Genomic DNA, 15,146 nt, shown 5'->3' with positions numbered 1-15,146 from the left:
TATGTGCTGTGATGTGAGACAATGCTTTATTATGTATATTAATTTTCTTACATCAGTTTTTCTTTGCATTGTTCTAGAACGCTGCGATAAATGTTACTAGTGCTCACAAGCTAATATCTTGTCTGGTGAATCTACACATTTTGTTTTTTACAATTTATTTCCTTTCTCCTTTTACTTAAAGATGTTTTGTCCCTCTAACTGGTAGTTATTTTAGTGAAGGAAAGATTTTGTTTCCACAGGTTCTCTAGTTTCCTTTAGCAGCTGGCCATTTGTGAGGAGCCAATCAGAACCTCCACTTGCTCAAAATTGACAGTGATTAATAGATGCCTTGGTGATCTACTTACTGATTATCTTCATCAGAAGACAGAGAAGCTTGTTGGGAATTATAGGCTCTGTTGTAGTCCCTTTTCATATTCTTTCTTATTTCAATGCATCAATTGTGTCTAAGTGCTTTGGAGAAGAGCTAGATTTGGTTATTAATCATTTCGATTCAACTATAAAAATATGACCAAACTAGAATTTTCAGTCTTTTTCTTCATTTAAATTCATTGCTTTTTAAAGAGAAATTATTGCCTTGAGAAAATACACACACACACACACACACACACACACACACACACAAGAGTAGGCAAAAAGTAGCTTTACAGTTGTGAGCATGCAAAACAGTTTAGTTTTATATTATTATTTATTATATTATTTATTTGTATTACAACTGCAATTATATGTGATTATGTCTAAGTAGACAGAGTGAACTGGAGAAATGAATAATTGTTAGGTAGAGTTTTACCAACAGAATTTAGAAAGTTCTTAATTCATTGGCTGAAATTTCTTCTTAACCTGCAGCAACTAGATAACTGCTCTCATTCCTTCTTTTTAAAAAATGTATCTTCGTAGTTGAACGTATTACAAATGTTCCCTTTTTTTCCCCATTGATTCCCTCCACCCTGCACCTGTGCCCCCAAGGCCTGTATCCATGGGTTATGCACATATGCATAAATATTCTGTGGTTAATCTCTTCCCACCCCCCACCAACCACTCCTTCCCACTGAGCTTCCCCAGTGTGTTTCATGCTTCTTTGTTTCTGGATCTATTTTGTTTATCAGTTTATTTTGTACATGCGATTCCACATATGAATGAAATCATGTGATATGATACTTGTCCTTCTTGACCGCCTTATTTCGATTAGCATAATACTCTCCAGGTCCCTCCATGCTGTCTCAAAGAGTAAAAAAAGAGACCCTCCTTTTTTTTTCCTGCTGCATAGTGTTGCATGGTGTAAATGTACCACAGCTTTTTATCCACTCATCTACTGATAGGCACTTGGGCTGTTGTAAACAGCGCTGCTATGAACATAGGGGTGCAGACATTCGTTCTGATTGATGTTTCGGGGTTCTTAGAATATATTCCAAGAAGTGGAATCCCTGGGTTAAATCTTCTCATTCTTCTTGACTTTAGAGCAGTGGTTCTCAACCTTCTGGCCCTTTAAATACAGTTCCTCATGTTGTGACCCCAACCATAAAATTATTTTCGTTGCTACTTCATAACTGTAATTTTGCTACTGTTATGAATCATAATGTAAATATCTGATATGCAGGATGGTCTTAGGCGACCCCTGTGAAAGGGTCGTTCAACCACCAAAGGGGTCTCGACCCACAGGTTGAGAACCGCTGCTTTAGAGTATTACAGAGAAGCTCACAAAGTATTGGGATCTGCGTGGAGCTATGTGTTTAGAAATGATCAGAAATAAACTGTATGTGCCTTAGGATGTGTTGTATTTTTTGGTTGAACTTCTTAAGATGTTCTGAGGTTTGTCAATAGACTAATTCTGACTTTTAAAAGAGAGAATAATTTTAAATACAACTTGTACTAGACAAAAATAACAGTGCAAGCGGCTGTAGGAATGCAATCTGTCAAGTAGAGAAAATGTGATCTACAGTATAGGTAACCCCTGCCTTTTGAAAGTCGGCATTGTGCCACTTTTCCTTTTTTTAAAAATATTGGTTTTTATTATTACTTTTTAAAAAATTGGTGACATGATCACAGATGTCCCACATTTTCTCCCCTTTGACAACCCTCCAGGCCATTGGCCTTTATAACATTATTGTCTGTGTTCATGGGCTATGCATATATGTATTCGTATATGTTCTTTGAATAATATCTTCCAGTCCCCCCCACCCCCACCCATGCCCTCTGAGATTATGTCAGTCTGTGCCATGCCCCCATGCCTCTGGTCCTGTTTTGTTCTTAGCATATTTACACAATGGAATACTCTCAGCTGTAAAAAAGAAGGAACTCTTACACTCTGCGACAGCATGGGTGGAGCTGGAGATTATTATGCTAAGCAAAATATGCCATTCCCTTTTGCAAAAGATCTACTTTAGTGCCGGTTTTCACTGATGGAATGAAATCCGGAAAGGATTTTCTCTTTTATTAAAAAAGGCAAAAAAAAAAAAAAAGAAAAAGTGCAGCATTTGTTTTGCAGCAAATCTTGGTAGAGTCAGCCTTTATGGAGGCCTCACGCACCCTGAGCAGCAAGCGTGGTCCCGCCAAGCTCCTTCCCGTGAATGTACACTTAGCATCGCAGCGTCAAAGTGTAGCTTTAAGTGTATCTGTGAGCACCTAAGCTTTATCTCAATTTATTTTGTGCATCTGCTAGCGAGACGTATCCAAAGGTGTTAGAAAAACTTAACGATGTTATGCTTAGTGTAAAATTGGACATAATGAAGTGTATTTGGTATGTTTTAGGTTATTTGGGGGATCTGGAAATGCTCAAAAGTCTTTCTACATAAACTAATGGCTAATTGCTTCTTTGCTTTATGGTATTTTGGCTCACGAAAGCTTTCATAGTATCACTCTACTTTCTGATAGTGGGGTAAACCTGTATTGTGTTATAAACTAGCCTTTGCTTATAACTTTAGAACATGAAATATACAGTATTCCATCCCAACAATTGAAATACAATGAAGAAAAATTGTATGGCCCTGGCCAGTGTGGCTCAGTTGGTTGGGTGTGGATCGTGCACAAAAAAGTTGCCAGTTCATTTTCAGGTCAGGGCACCTGCCTAGGTTGTGGGCTCGATCCTCAGTAGGGGGCATGCAGGAGCCAGCGGATCTATGTTTTGCTCTCACATTGATGTTTTTCTCTCTCCGTTTCCCTTCCTCTCTCTAAAAATCAATAAACTATCTTTAAAAAATGGTATGTTTTAGGAAAAGTACCTTTTATGTATTCAGAAAAGAAAGATACACAATCCATTTCCAAAGTGGGCAAAAAGCAATCATCCCTGCCCCCTCAATTGTTTCTATACATATATTGCTTGCTCTGACCCTCTTACAGATCTGACTGTTATTTTGTTATTTGGTCTGATTCAGATTAAATACTATTGTACTGAAAGTGAAAAGGCTGAATATTTTTTTTTTCAGGAATAAGAATGCCTTAAACCCACTGTGAAAGAACAGGGGAACATGTTAACGACAGGTCCCCGAGTTAATGCTGAATTCCTAACAATTCATTATGTACTTCCAGTCTTGGGTCTTTTCTTCTTCTTGGCTGTTCTGTCTGTCTCCCTTTCTGGGCCAGGGCGGATCTGCTTTCTGTCTATTTTGGGAGTTTCATTTCAGTGCGTTTTGTTAGGCGGAGCAGGTCAGCAGGTGCGCACTAACACATTGCCCAGGTGGCCACTTAATGCGATGTGATTGAGCATGGAGGGAATAAGCAACCTTCCCCAGCGCAGAGGGCTGTCTGGCTGCCAGGGCAGGTGAATGTGATTAGCGGCTGACTTTGCGTAGAGATTCCCCTGTATTCCCAACAGATGTCCCCTAATTGAAAGCTTGTTGTGACGCTGTTGGTTCTGAGAGGCCTCGAGTTCCCTTTAATGTCTTCTGCTCATTAAAAATACACCTCTCAACCCGAAAGGGAGACGCTTGTTTCACAATTACACACGCGCTGTGGTGGGATCGTGCGCACACACACCATCAGCCTTTCAAGTAAAACTGTAAATCCCTTTCTGCCTTTTCACTAGTTGATCTCTAGCAATAGACCTTGAGATCTGTATCATGCCATTTCGCCAAATGTTTCCTCTCTAGGCGTGTAATGACGCCAGCTCTGTGTTCTAGAATAAAGTAGATCAACACACTTACCAGGTATAGGTGCGCCCTTCTGAATTCTACAGACTGCTAGGGTTATGTGTTCATTATTTGTACCCTGTTACAGTTAGAAATTGGAGACATAGTGTAGAAATCCATAGAACACAAGAAAAACTGGACTGATGAGAAGTGAAAGGTAAGGAAAAAAAGGGGGGGCGGGTGAGACATGTAGACAAAATCGTGCTCTGAGGTTTCTGTTTCAGGTTGTTGCAAATGGACCACAGTTTAGCCCTGAGCTTTCCTGCCCCGAAGTGATGTGAAAAATACAATCCGTAATGCGATTCCCATTGCCTATACAATAAAGCAATTCTATTCTTTTGCAGGAAAAGGGAGGCATTTATCCCATGAGGCCTCATAAAGAGAATACAATTATATGCAGGATCTGCCTGAATCCTGTGGTTTATGTGTACAGTTTGCCTTGGATATTGGATACCACGGGAGATTTTATGAGAAAGGCTTATTCCTATGGTACATGCACTGATATATATATATATATATATATATATACACACATATATATACATATAATAATTCATTATGTATAATATATTGCATTTTATAGCCCATGATTTCCAATAATAAAAGAAACCAGTAAAGCCATGACTTATGAATGGTTTCCATGACTTATGAGTGAGCTATCTTGCTACTCTGTGATTATATTAGTTGGTTGATTTCACTAGGTTTAGTAAGAAAGGGTAATTTCACAACTATATCACTGAGAATTTTATAATCTACAACCCTATTTCTCTGCTCTCTTCCATGGTCAAATTCTTCTAAAAGCTTTCTACACACTGTCTCCAGTTCATCTTTGCTCATTTATTCTCCCCCCTTCTCCGTATTCTGTGAGCAGCACACCTCACCTTAGCAGCCCCCCTCCCTCCCCCTTCACCCTACCTGAGGCTCTTTACACAGTACTCCCCATGGTGCGACCATTACTTTTCTGACTGTGATTCTCAGGCTTTTTTGCAGGATTATCCTCCTTATCTAGTCATTAAATGATATAATTCCCCACGGATAGATTTTACACCTTCTTTTTTCTTTCGCTACCCTATATTAACTCTTCCTTGCCTTTCTATCTTTGCTTATGGCTTTTATTAACATCTGCATGCTATTGACTTCCATATTATTCTTACTAAACCAAACTTCTGGGTCCCAGATCGTATATCCATTGATATACCTACTTAGATGTTGCTAAGTCATGTCAAAGTCAGTAAGTACAGAATAAAGTGTCTGACCCGGACCTAAATACCTAAATCCTGGTGCTGTCTAGTGTTCCCTAGCTTAGTGAGGGCAACAGGCAGCTATCAAATCGTCTAGACTGTAAAGATAGGGAACTTTCTGAACACCCCCCTTTCCCTGTGCTCAGGGTGATGGTTAATTTTAAGGGTCAATTTGATCTGGGCCACAGGGTGCTCATATATTTGGTCACACTTTATTCAGGGCATAGCTTTGAGGGTATTTTTGGATGCGATTCACATTTGAGTCAGTAGATTCAGCAGAGCAGACTCGACTCCCTAATTAGGGTGGGCCCCGTCCAATCAGCTGAAGGCATGAATAGAACCAAAAGGCTGACCTCAGTGAGTAAGAGGGAGTTCCCTCCTGCCTGAGGGCATGGAGCGGAGATGTCTGTTTTTTTCCTGCCTTTGGACTCAGACCGAAACAGTGGTTCTTCCTGGGTCTCAAACCTGCCTGCCTTTGGATTGGAACTCAGGATCTACATCATCGGCCTTCGTGGGTTTCCCATCCACTGGCTCACCCTGCAGATCGTGGGCCAGGTCAGTCTCCATAATTGTGTGAACTATTCCTTAGAATAAAGCAATCTCTCTCTCTCTCTCTCCCCTTTTGTTTCTCTGGAGAACCCCACTAATAGACTAATATTACGCATCCAATGCTTCACTAATCCCTGCTTATCTTACTTGCTAGAAATGCCTCTTGCCATGAACCACCTCATTTGAACTCAGTTGTCACCAGGGGGCCTATCTTTTATTTTCAGTGTTGTAGCATCTTTGACCCTCACTGACCCCAGCTGCCATCCGATCTCTTTCTCTGTGGCTGAGTAAATTTTTCTAAATACTGGTCTGATTATGATACCTCCTCACCACCCCATCTTCTCCCCACCAAAAAAACCTCTCAAAGGATAAAGACCAAAATCCTGAATATGTTTTTAGGATACAAGTCACAATCCTGAATATGCCGTACGAAGCTCTGCATAGTCTCATGCACATACTTCTCCAAAATGCTTTCATACAACTTCCTCCCTAGCTTTGCTGGCACTGGCCTCGCCAAATGATTTGCACCTCCGTGAACACGTTTTCTCAGACAGGGGTCTGGCACATGCCTTGTGATTCAGATTCTCTTGTTATTTATATGCTCTCATTGTTTACCAAGGACAGGATGGCAAAAGTAGCCTGCCAGGGTGGGAGAAATAAAGAGGCGCGTTGTCGGTAGAGAATTTAAAAACAGAAATAAAACACAAAATGCTGCTCTGCTTTTTAGTAGTACCTGTGCCAGCAATTCTAACCGTCTTTCCTGAATAAATCTTTCGTTGGTCTAACTTCTCAGCGATTGATGAGGTTATTATGGAGCTTGAATATGTATGCACATTTCAAATTCGTATTTTTAAAACATTACTAATGTTGTATTGTGTTGTATGGGAGCTACTTTGGAGAAGTCCCTGTTACATTGTTGGCCCCCGCCATGGACATTTGTTGGAAAAGTTCATAATGGTTCGCCGTCATTACGACTCGCTTCAGGGACAGGGTCGGTTAGCTCCTATTGTATTACATCTTTCTGAGTTGACACAGTACATTCTAAATAAGCAATGATAGCACAGTAATTATAAGTAGCCCCCCCCAAAATGGAGTTACTTGTGTTGTACAATCCTGTAAGGGCCCTTAACGTTGTTATTTCTGTTTAAAAGTTAAAATGGCAAAACAGCACAAATGGCCAAGTAATAATTTTGTTTAGAAAGAACAAATTTTTGTTCACACAAAGTATTTTCTTTAATTTGGGTACTATCTTCAAAATTACAATGTATTGTTTCTTGTTTATTTCAAAATTCAGAATGACTAAAGTAGCAATTATTAGTAGTGAGAGCATTAATAATTTTGAAAATAGATTGATCCTATGGAAGAGAGAGGGACTAAAAAATGATCCACTCTGGGTGGATGTCACTGCATGCCTCATGTTCCTTTTGTGCAGAGCACTTCCTGTTCGTTGTAGTCCGTATTCATTGGTCTGATTATACAATTAACATATGAATCCCTAATTAAACTGACCTCTACCAGAGAAAAGCAACATTTTTTGTTGTTGTTGTTATCATTGCATTGACAGGAGTTAGCACAATGCTGACATGAGGTAGATACTTAATAAATGTCTGCTGAGTGAATGAATACCGAACAGGCAATACTTAGAATGGCCAGGATTTAAACCAATTCTCTCTAACTCCAAAGCTGGTCATACCCACGATGCCTCAGTGACTTTGGCCTCCCCTCTTCATAGGTCCCAATACGCATACTTTTAGCTGCAGAGCATTGAGTTCTTCCCTGTTCCCAGTCATTCTTTCAGGAAACAGGGAAATGAAAGGGGGAGGATGGGGATGGGGCAGGGAGAGTATGCATTCTTGCTCAACATATTCCTAAATTTGGGGCAGAAGCTTACCAATATAGAGCAATTAAATAGAAGGCTCTCATTATAACACTTATTTTAAATTAAGAAAAAATATGAGCTGTGCCAGATGTATGCAGACTCAGAATAGAACCTCTCATGTGTAAATAATATACTTTGCTTGATTTTCAAGGCTTGATAAAAACAGACTGATGTTGCAACATACTTTTTAATTTTTTTTATTTTTTTTTTTACCTTTGATGTATTTGTGAACATCTACCAGAGGGATGCCTTCAGCAATATGTCTTACAAGGGTGGATTCTAAGAATAGCAGTAACTCCAAAGGCAAGAAACACTCATATTTTCTCTTACAAATATCTACGGAATATACATGGTATTTTCCTTTTTATCCCTTTGCCAATTACTTGCAACCATTTACCTGATAAAGTTTATACTACATGTGCTGCAGAATGATCAATTCATATTCATAAAGTTTGGTGTATTTTTTAATGTTAATCCTCATCCAAGGGTATGTGTTTATTGATTTTAGAGCAAGAAGAAGGGAGAGGGAGAGAGAGAGAAACATAGATGTGAAAGATAAACATCTATCGGTTGCCTCTGTATATGTCCCCACTGGGGATCAAACCCACAACCTGGGAGTGTGCCCTGACCATAACCAAACCTTTGACCCTTCAGAGCATGGAGGACATTCCAACCAACCGAGCCATACCAGCCACGGCTGTTTGTATTTTTTAAAGCAAATTCTGTAATATTTGTTTTGAAGGAGGGGAAAATACATTACAAAGGTGATATTCTTGAGCCTCTCAAAATGGCAGGGCATAAGACCACAAAGGCTTTAAGCTAAAGAACAAAACAGATTATTAAAAATGGTTATTTAACAGGTGACATATCATCATTATAATTAACATTTGTGCAGAGTTTTATGGTTTACAAAGCACTTTCATAACTCATTTGAACTATGCAACAGTGATTTCAAGTGGAAATATATGCATCAACATCTCTGATTTTACAAAGTAGGAAATTGAGCTTTAACCACAGTAACTAGATCAGATTTCTATAGAAATGTATTGAGCCAAGTTTGAAATCTGGTCCCACATTTAATTCTCATTCTATTTAACTCAACTAAACAATGAATATATTTATTAAGAAATTGTACATTTCCTGAAGTAATTCATTTTCTTGACTTTAGTAGAGTTATTTCATTTTTAATAGCCTAATTGGGGTATAAATTACATACCACATAATTCATCCACAGAAAGTTTACAATTTAGTGTTTTTTCATAAAGTTATAGTTTTGTATCCATCACTACAATCCAGTTTCAGAATTATTTCCATCACTCCAAATGTTCCTGCTTTCAGTTAATTCCCATTTCCACTCTAATCCCAGACATCCACTGAGCTGCTCTCTGCCTCTATTTGCCCTTTCAGGAGATTCATATAAATTGAATCATAAAATATTTGGTCCTTTGTGTCAGTGCCTGGCTTCTTTCACTTTGAGTAATGTTTCTGCAGTTCATCCATGTTGTAGGGTTTATCCAAAATTTGTTCCTTCTTATTGATGAAAAGGATTGAGTTCTATGAATAGACCCAATATTGCTTCTCTGTCACTAGCTGATGGACATTTGGATTGTTTCCAGTTTGGTCTACTAAGAATAATGCCTCTACGAACATTCGTATGGGCATATGCTTTCATTTCTCTAAAGTAGACACCTAGGAATGACATTCCTGTCATCTGGTAAATCTGTATTTAACTTTTTACAGAATCGCCAAAATGCTTTACAAAGTCGCTGTGCCATCTTCATCCCCACTAGTCATGTAGAGAGTTCCACTTTCTCCACATCCTCATCAACACTTGCTATTGTCTTTCTTGTTTATTACAGCCGTTCTAATGGGGCTCTCATAGTACCTTGTAGTTTTAATTTCCATGTCTCTAATGACTAATGACACTGAACATCTTTCTTTAAATTAGGCATTCAAATATCTTCTTTGTGAAATATCTTGGTCTTCTGCTCAGTTTTTAATTGAGTTGTCTTTTCTTTATTATGAATTCTTTATCAGAAATATAATTTGCAAATACTTTCTATCATTCTCCCAGTCTGTGGCCCACCCCCCCCCCCTTTTTTTCCCCCCATTTTCTTAATGGCACTTTGAAGAGAAAACATTTTGATAAAGTTCAACTTACTGATTTTTTTTCTTTTATGGATTATGCTTTTGGTGTCATATATAAGATGTTTTAACCTAATCTGTGGTCACAAGGGCTTTCCTGTTATATTTCCTCCTAGAAGTATTATAGTTTTAGCTCTTACATTTAGGCCTATGATATCTTTTGAGTTGTTTTTTTTGTGTATGGTTCAAGGTAAGTGTCAAAATTCTCTTCTCTTGTTCCCTTCCCCTCTTTTCCTTCTCTTTCTCCTCCTTTTCTCCAACCCCCTCTTCTCCTCCTGATCTTAACAGACAGCTGTGCTTTAGTGGAGACACCATTCTAACCAAGCTGTGAGGGTGGAGGAGGAAACAGGTAGAGTGGGAAGCACCTGGGGCATTAACCCCAGGCAGATTCCCATTGTTCTTACCTGAAGTTCAGCACTTTTCATGAATCATTGATTCTCAATTGGTTAATTTTTACATTTTCATCCAGTTTAATAGTTATTTCTTTGAGAGACGATTTATTAACCCCTTTAGTACCTACATATCCCATTTTACTTAAAAAAAGGATTGTTCCTATTATTCAGTCAGAATAGTAATGGTGTCTTGACTAACTTTTATATATTCTTTATAATGAAATCCATTGGTGAGGAAAACCATGTCATAATGATAAATAATAATTTTTTATCATTTATTGGTCAGTGGTTTTTCTGTTGGTGTGTCATAGCATAGCGTTATCTCATTTATTAAAAAATGTTGTTATTTATTTTAGACAAAGAGGAAGGGAGGGGGAGAGGGGAATAGAAACAACAAGAGAGAAACACGGATCTGCTGCCTCCTACACGCCCCCTATTGGGGTTCTAGCCTGCAACCCAGCATGTGCCCTGACTGGGAATTGAACTGGTGACCTCTGGTGCATGGGTCCATGCTCAGCCGCTGAGCCACACGAGCTGTGCTCATTTACTTTTTGATCATCGTGTGTAGTAGATAACTTATTCTCATTTTACAAATGAGAAAACTGAGATAAATCAAGACATAGTATCTTCCCTGCAGTTACACTGCTAGAAAATGATAGAGCCATTATCTGTCTTCGGTGGGTTCTGTTCTTAGTTCATTCAAATGAATTGCAAAAGAATTGTGTGACAAGGTAGAGTTACTTTGCTCCAAGCGCCAAAAGAAAAGGAGTGCTGATTCTTTTACCATTCCAACTTTTAAACTTCTAGAAGCCAGCATTGTAAGGAGAAAATAAAAGATGTTAGTTTAACAGCACTTTAAAGGTTGAAAAGCCATCATCTGGCCAGGGAAATTACCAAACTTAGGATGTGGGTCCTTAAAAATATGGAACGTGTGGTATTCATGTTGCATTTTAAAAAAGTTTGCTATGTGTCTCTGTGCACTTCAGACCTACAGATTTATCTACACAAATAAAGCTGACCTATGCATGCTTAAAACTGATCTTGGAAAACTTAAACTTTGGCATTTCGAATGAAGCTGAGCTAGATTAATAATTATTTTTGCATTGGGCAAGATGTGGTACAAATTAGCAACACAGACTTCATTTGTTTCTTCAGGGTCATTGTGAATAAGTTTATTGAGCCGTCCACCGGCAGGGTATGGGCAATATCCTGTGTCGAGACAGATTATCCTGGGCCAGCCAGGAAGGGACAAGGGAGCTTATTCTTTATTCTCCAAAGTGTGCTCTAGTCCCCCATCCTTTTCACACATTCAAAGGGAATTCAGCTCGTCTGGAGTGCCATAATATACACAGAAAAAATAACACCTTTAAGGGCAACCAGAGAGGAAGGCTGAGGAAAAGGTCAAGTTCATGCATATCTATGAAAACAGGAACAGAGATGCAAACCGTGGCCAAATTTAAATCACCACAGAAATCTTTACTTTGGAACTGCTTGGTTTGCGTTAATCATAAACATTGGTTGGTTTGCATGTAACATTAAGTCCTTCAACTTCGTCTTCACTTTCGACCACCCATATAGAGGAAATGACTGATAAAGGATGACCTTACAGACAGACAATGTTCGATTTCATTTTTCCCTACTCATAATTCTAATCTTTCATGCCATTTTGGATCATGAAGAGTTTTTCTTCTAATTCTGGCCTTATTGTCCTACAATCTTGTCTAGTTTCGAGTTTGTGTCCTCAGCCAGATTTAGTGTGTATGCACACCAAAAATGTTCATACATGCTCATTTCCGTGGGGAAATGTGGTGTATATTTATCTACCAGGAAAAAAATTTTTAGTTGAGTTGATTTTTACCTCAATTTTATGAAAATACGCACTGTAAGTGTACCATGAGTATGGAAGTTTCACTACAGTACATTTGTTCTTTCAGAAACATGTCAAAAGATCACAGTAATACATGATTATTTGTATTTTTTACAAATAAAATTGCAACTAAATGTAATGTGTGACCTTTCATTGGATCCCATATTGAAAAATACACAGCTATAGAATTGGAAATTTAAATGTGGGTATGTATTACATAATACCGTGATATCAATGTTAAATTTCCTGAGTTTTATAACTTTACTTTGGTTATGGAAAGAATGTCGTAGTTCTTAGGAGATACATACTGAATTATTTAAGGGTGAGGTACTATGATGACTGCAACTAATTTACAAATGATCCACAAAAACAGAAAGAAGGAACAATAAAGCCAATGTGGTAAAATACTCACAATTGATAAAGGGAATATGAATGTCCATTGTAGTATCTTGCAACTTTTGTATAGCCCTGACATTTTTCAAAATAAAAAAGTTGGAGGAAATTCAATAATACACATATAAGCAAATTTAGGCTTGTTGCTTTAAAATTGTACTGCAATAAACTTCTTTGAATCTTTTGTAAATAGGAGAGCTAGAAATACATAAATAATTGAAACATAAAATAAGATTTAGGTCAGCTATTGTTACCATGAACTTTACCCAATTCACTTGTGGCATATTGCTTTACAGAGCAGTATTTGAAAAATAATCAAGTTTCACACAAAAAATTTTAAGGTAGAAAATCATAAAACTAGTTTTACTGATAAGACAAAGCTAAGATTCAAAGAAAATCATTCCTTACTATAATGCATTAATATGTAGCATTGAAATATCTTTTTATTTGTTTTTATTTTTGAAAGGTTTACAACATATTCTGCAATGTTTGGGGATACTTAATGTTAGAGCTATTTCTTATACTCCAACATTTATCCTTGCTGTTGTTGGGAATTTTTTCAAACCTACTGATTTGAAAACTTTGAAAAGTGATTAATATAGTTGAAATATAATACCCTCTTTGGGAAGGTGTGTAGCTTGGAAAAATATTCATTAAATGACATAATACTTTAAAGCAAGACTAATAAGATGATGAATAACTAAATGTTGGCTCCATGCTTTTTCTAGCAATCATGGACCTTTCCCTGTTTATGTTTCTGAAGTTACCCTTCTCTACAAGTCGCTTACCCCGACTAATAGAATGTGACTAGGTTTTAGAGTCAGATAGTTTCCTAAACCACCTACTAACTTTGATTCCTTAGGCAAATTCTGCAATGGATCTAGGTTCCTGAGTTTGGTGGGACTGGTCACTATTTGACTTCTCTTTATTCAAGAAGATAAGGACAAGATAAGACTGATCCTCAGTCTTAATTCATACATTTTTTGTTACTACCTTAAGACTTGTGAAGTCTTCAATAATTATTCTTTAAAAATAAAAAATCTAACCTCTTCATTACAATTACTTGACTTCAAATGAGCCTCTAAATCACCATATACTATGTGTCTTATAGACAGATTCACAAAGTCTTATTTCCCTTTTTTCCTAAAAGATTGTGATCTATGACAACATTTCTCAAACATTAAAGTACATACAGATCAACAAGCATCTTATTAAAAATGCATATTATGTTTAATAGATCCGAATTAGAGCATGAGACTCTGAATTAGTAACAGTCTCCCAAATTACAGTGAAGTTGCTGGTCCACCACCCACACTTTGAAAAGCAAGGGAGTCTATACATGGCAATACTACAAGCATAAGCCCAGAAACTCAGGTGGAAGGTTAGATTCTATTAAAATTAATATATAACCTGAATAAATATATCATGGATAGGAATAATAATATATTAATTAACAAATGAATGGAAAGTAGGTATAAAGAAACATTAAATCTGAATCCCTCACTTAGCCGGCATGGCTCTGTGGTTGAGCATCCACCTATGAACCAGGAGATAATGGTTTGATGGTTCGATTCCCAATCAGGGCACATGCCCAGGTTGCAGGCTTGATCCCCAGTAGGGAATGTGCAGGAGGCAGCCTATCAATGATTCTCTCTCATCATTGATGTTTCTATCTCTCTTTCCCTCCCTGAAATCAGTAAAAATATATTCTTAAAATAAATCTGAATTCCTCTTTTTACAGATAAGAAAATTGAGATTCAGTGAATTTTATAGACTTACTCAGAATATTTGTGCCTGCCATTGTCTCTAATTTCAGGGAAGGATTTCCTTATCTTTTGTACATATTAAAATCAGTATGACTATTTTTTAAAATATATGTTATTGATTTTTACAGAGAGGAAGGGAAAGGGATAGAGAATTAGAAACATCAACGAGAGAGAAACATCCATCAGCTGCCTCTTACACGCCCCCTATTGGGGATCGAGCTCACAAACAAGGTACATGCCCTTGACTGGAATCAAACCTGGAAGCCTTCTTCAGTCTGCAGGCCAATGCTCTATCCACTGAGCCAAACCAGTTAGGGTGCAGTATGACCAGTAAAGGGAACTATAAAGTCAGACCAAGGAGATCTAGAATGAGAAAGTGCTGACCTGAAACAATCCTGTATAATAAAAGGCTAATATGCAAATCGACTGAATGGAGGAATGACTGGTCGCTATGATGTGCACTGACCACCATGGGGCAGACACTCAATGCAGAAGCTGCCCCCTAGTGGTTAGTGCACTTCCATAGAGGGAGTGCCGCACAGCCAGAAGCTGGGTTCATGGCTGGTGAGCGCAGTGGCAGTGGCAGGAGCCTCTCCCACCTCTGTGGCAGGCAGTCAGTAAGGAGTGAGGGGTCCTAGACTGCTAGAGCCCTGGACTGTGAGAGGGATGTCTGAGTGCAGGCTTAGGCAGACATCCCCCAAGGACTCCTTTACTGTGATAGGGCATAGGCTGGGCTGAGGGACACCCCCCCCCCAGGTGCACGAATTTTGTGCACCAGGCCTCTAGCGAATAA

At 38.2% G+C, this 15,146-nt stretch overlaps 1 protein-coding gene across 25 annotated transcripts in view; it reads left to right on the top strand.

The window, feature by feature from the left end:
• Positions 1-15,146, top strand: part of PTPRD (protein tyrosine phosphatase receptor type D) — a 2,083,672-nt gene that overhangs the window by 1,522,762 nt on the left and 545,764 nt on the right. The window lies entirely within an intron of this gene.

The sequence above is a fragment of the Myotis yumanensis genome, unplaced genomic scaffold (assembly GCF_028538775.1).
Source record: "Myotis yumanensis isolate MYYU_CA2020_CCGP unplaced genomic scaffold, mMyoYum1.0.hap1 SCAF_12, whole genome shotgun sequence".
Taxonomy (NCBI): domain Eukaryota; kingdom Metazoa; phylum Chordata; class Mammalia; order Chiroptera; family Vespertilionidae; genus Myotis; species Myotis yumanensis.
This window is presented reverse-complemented; position numbering and strand designations above follow the sequence as displayed.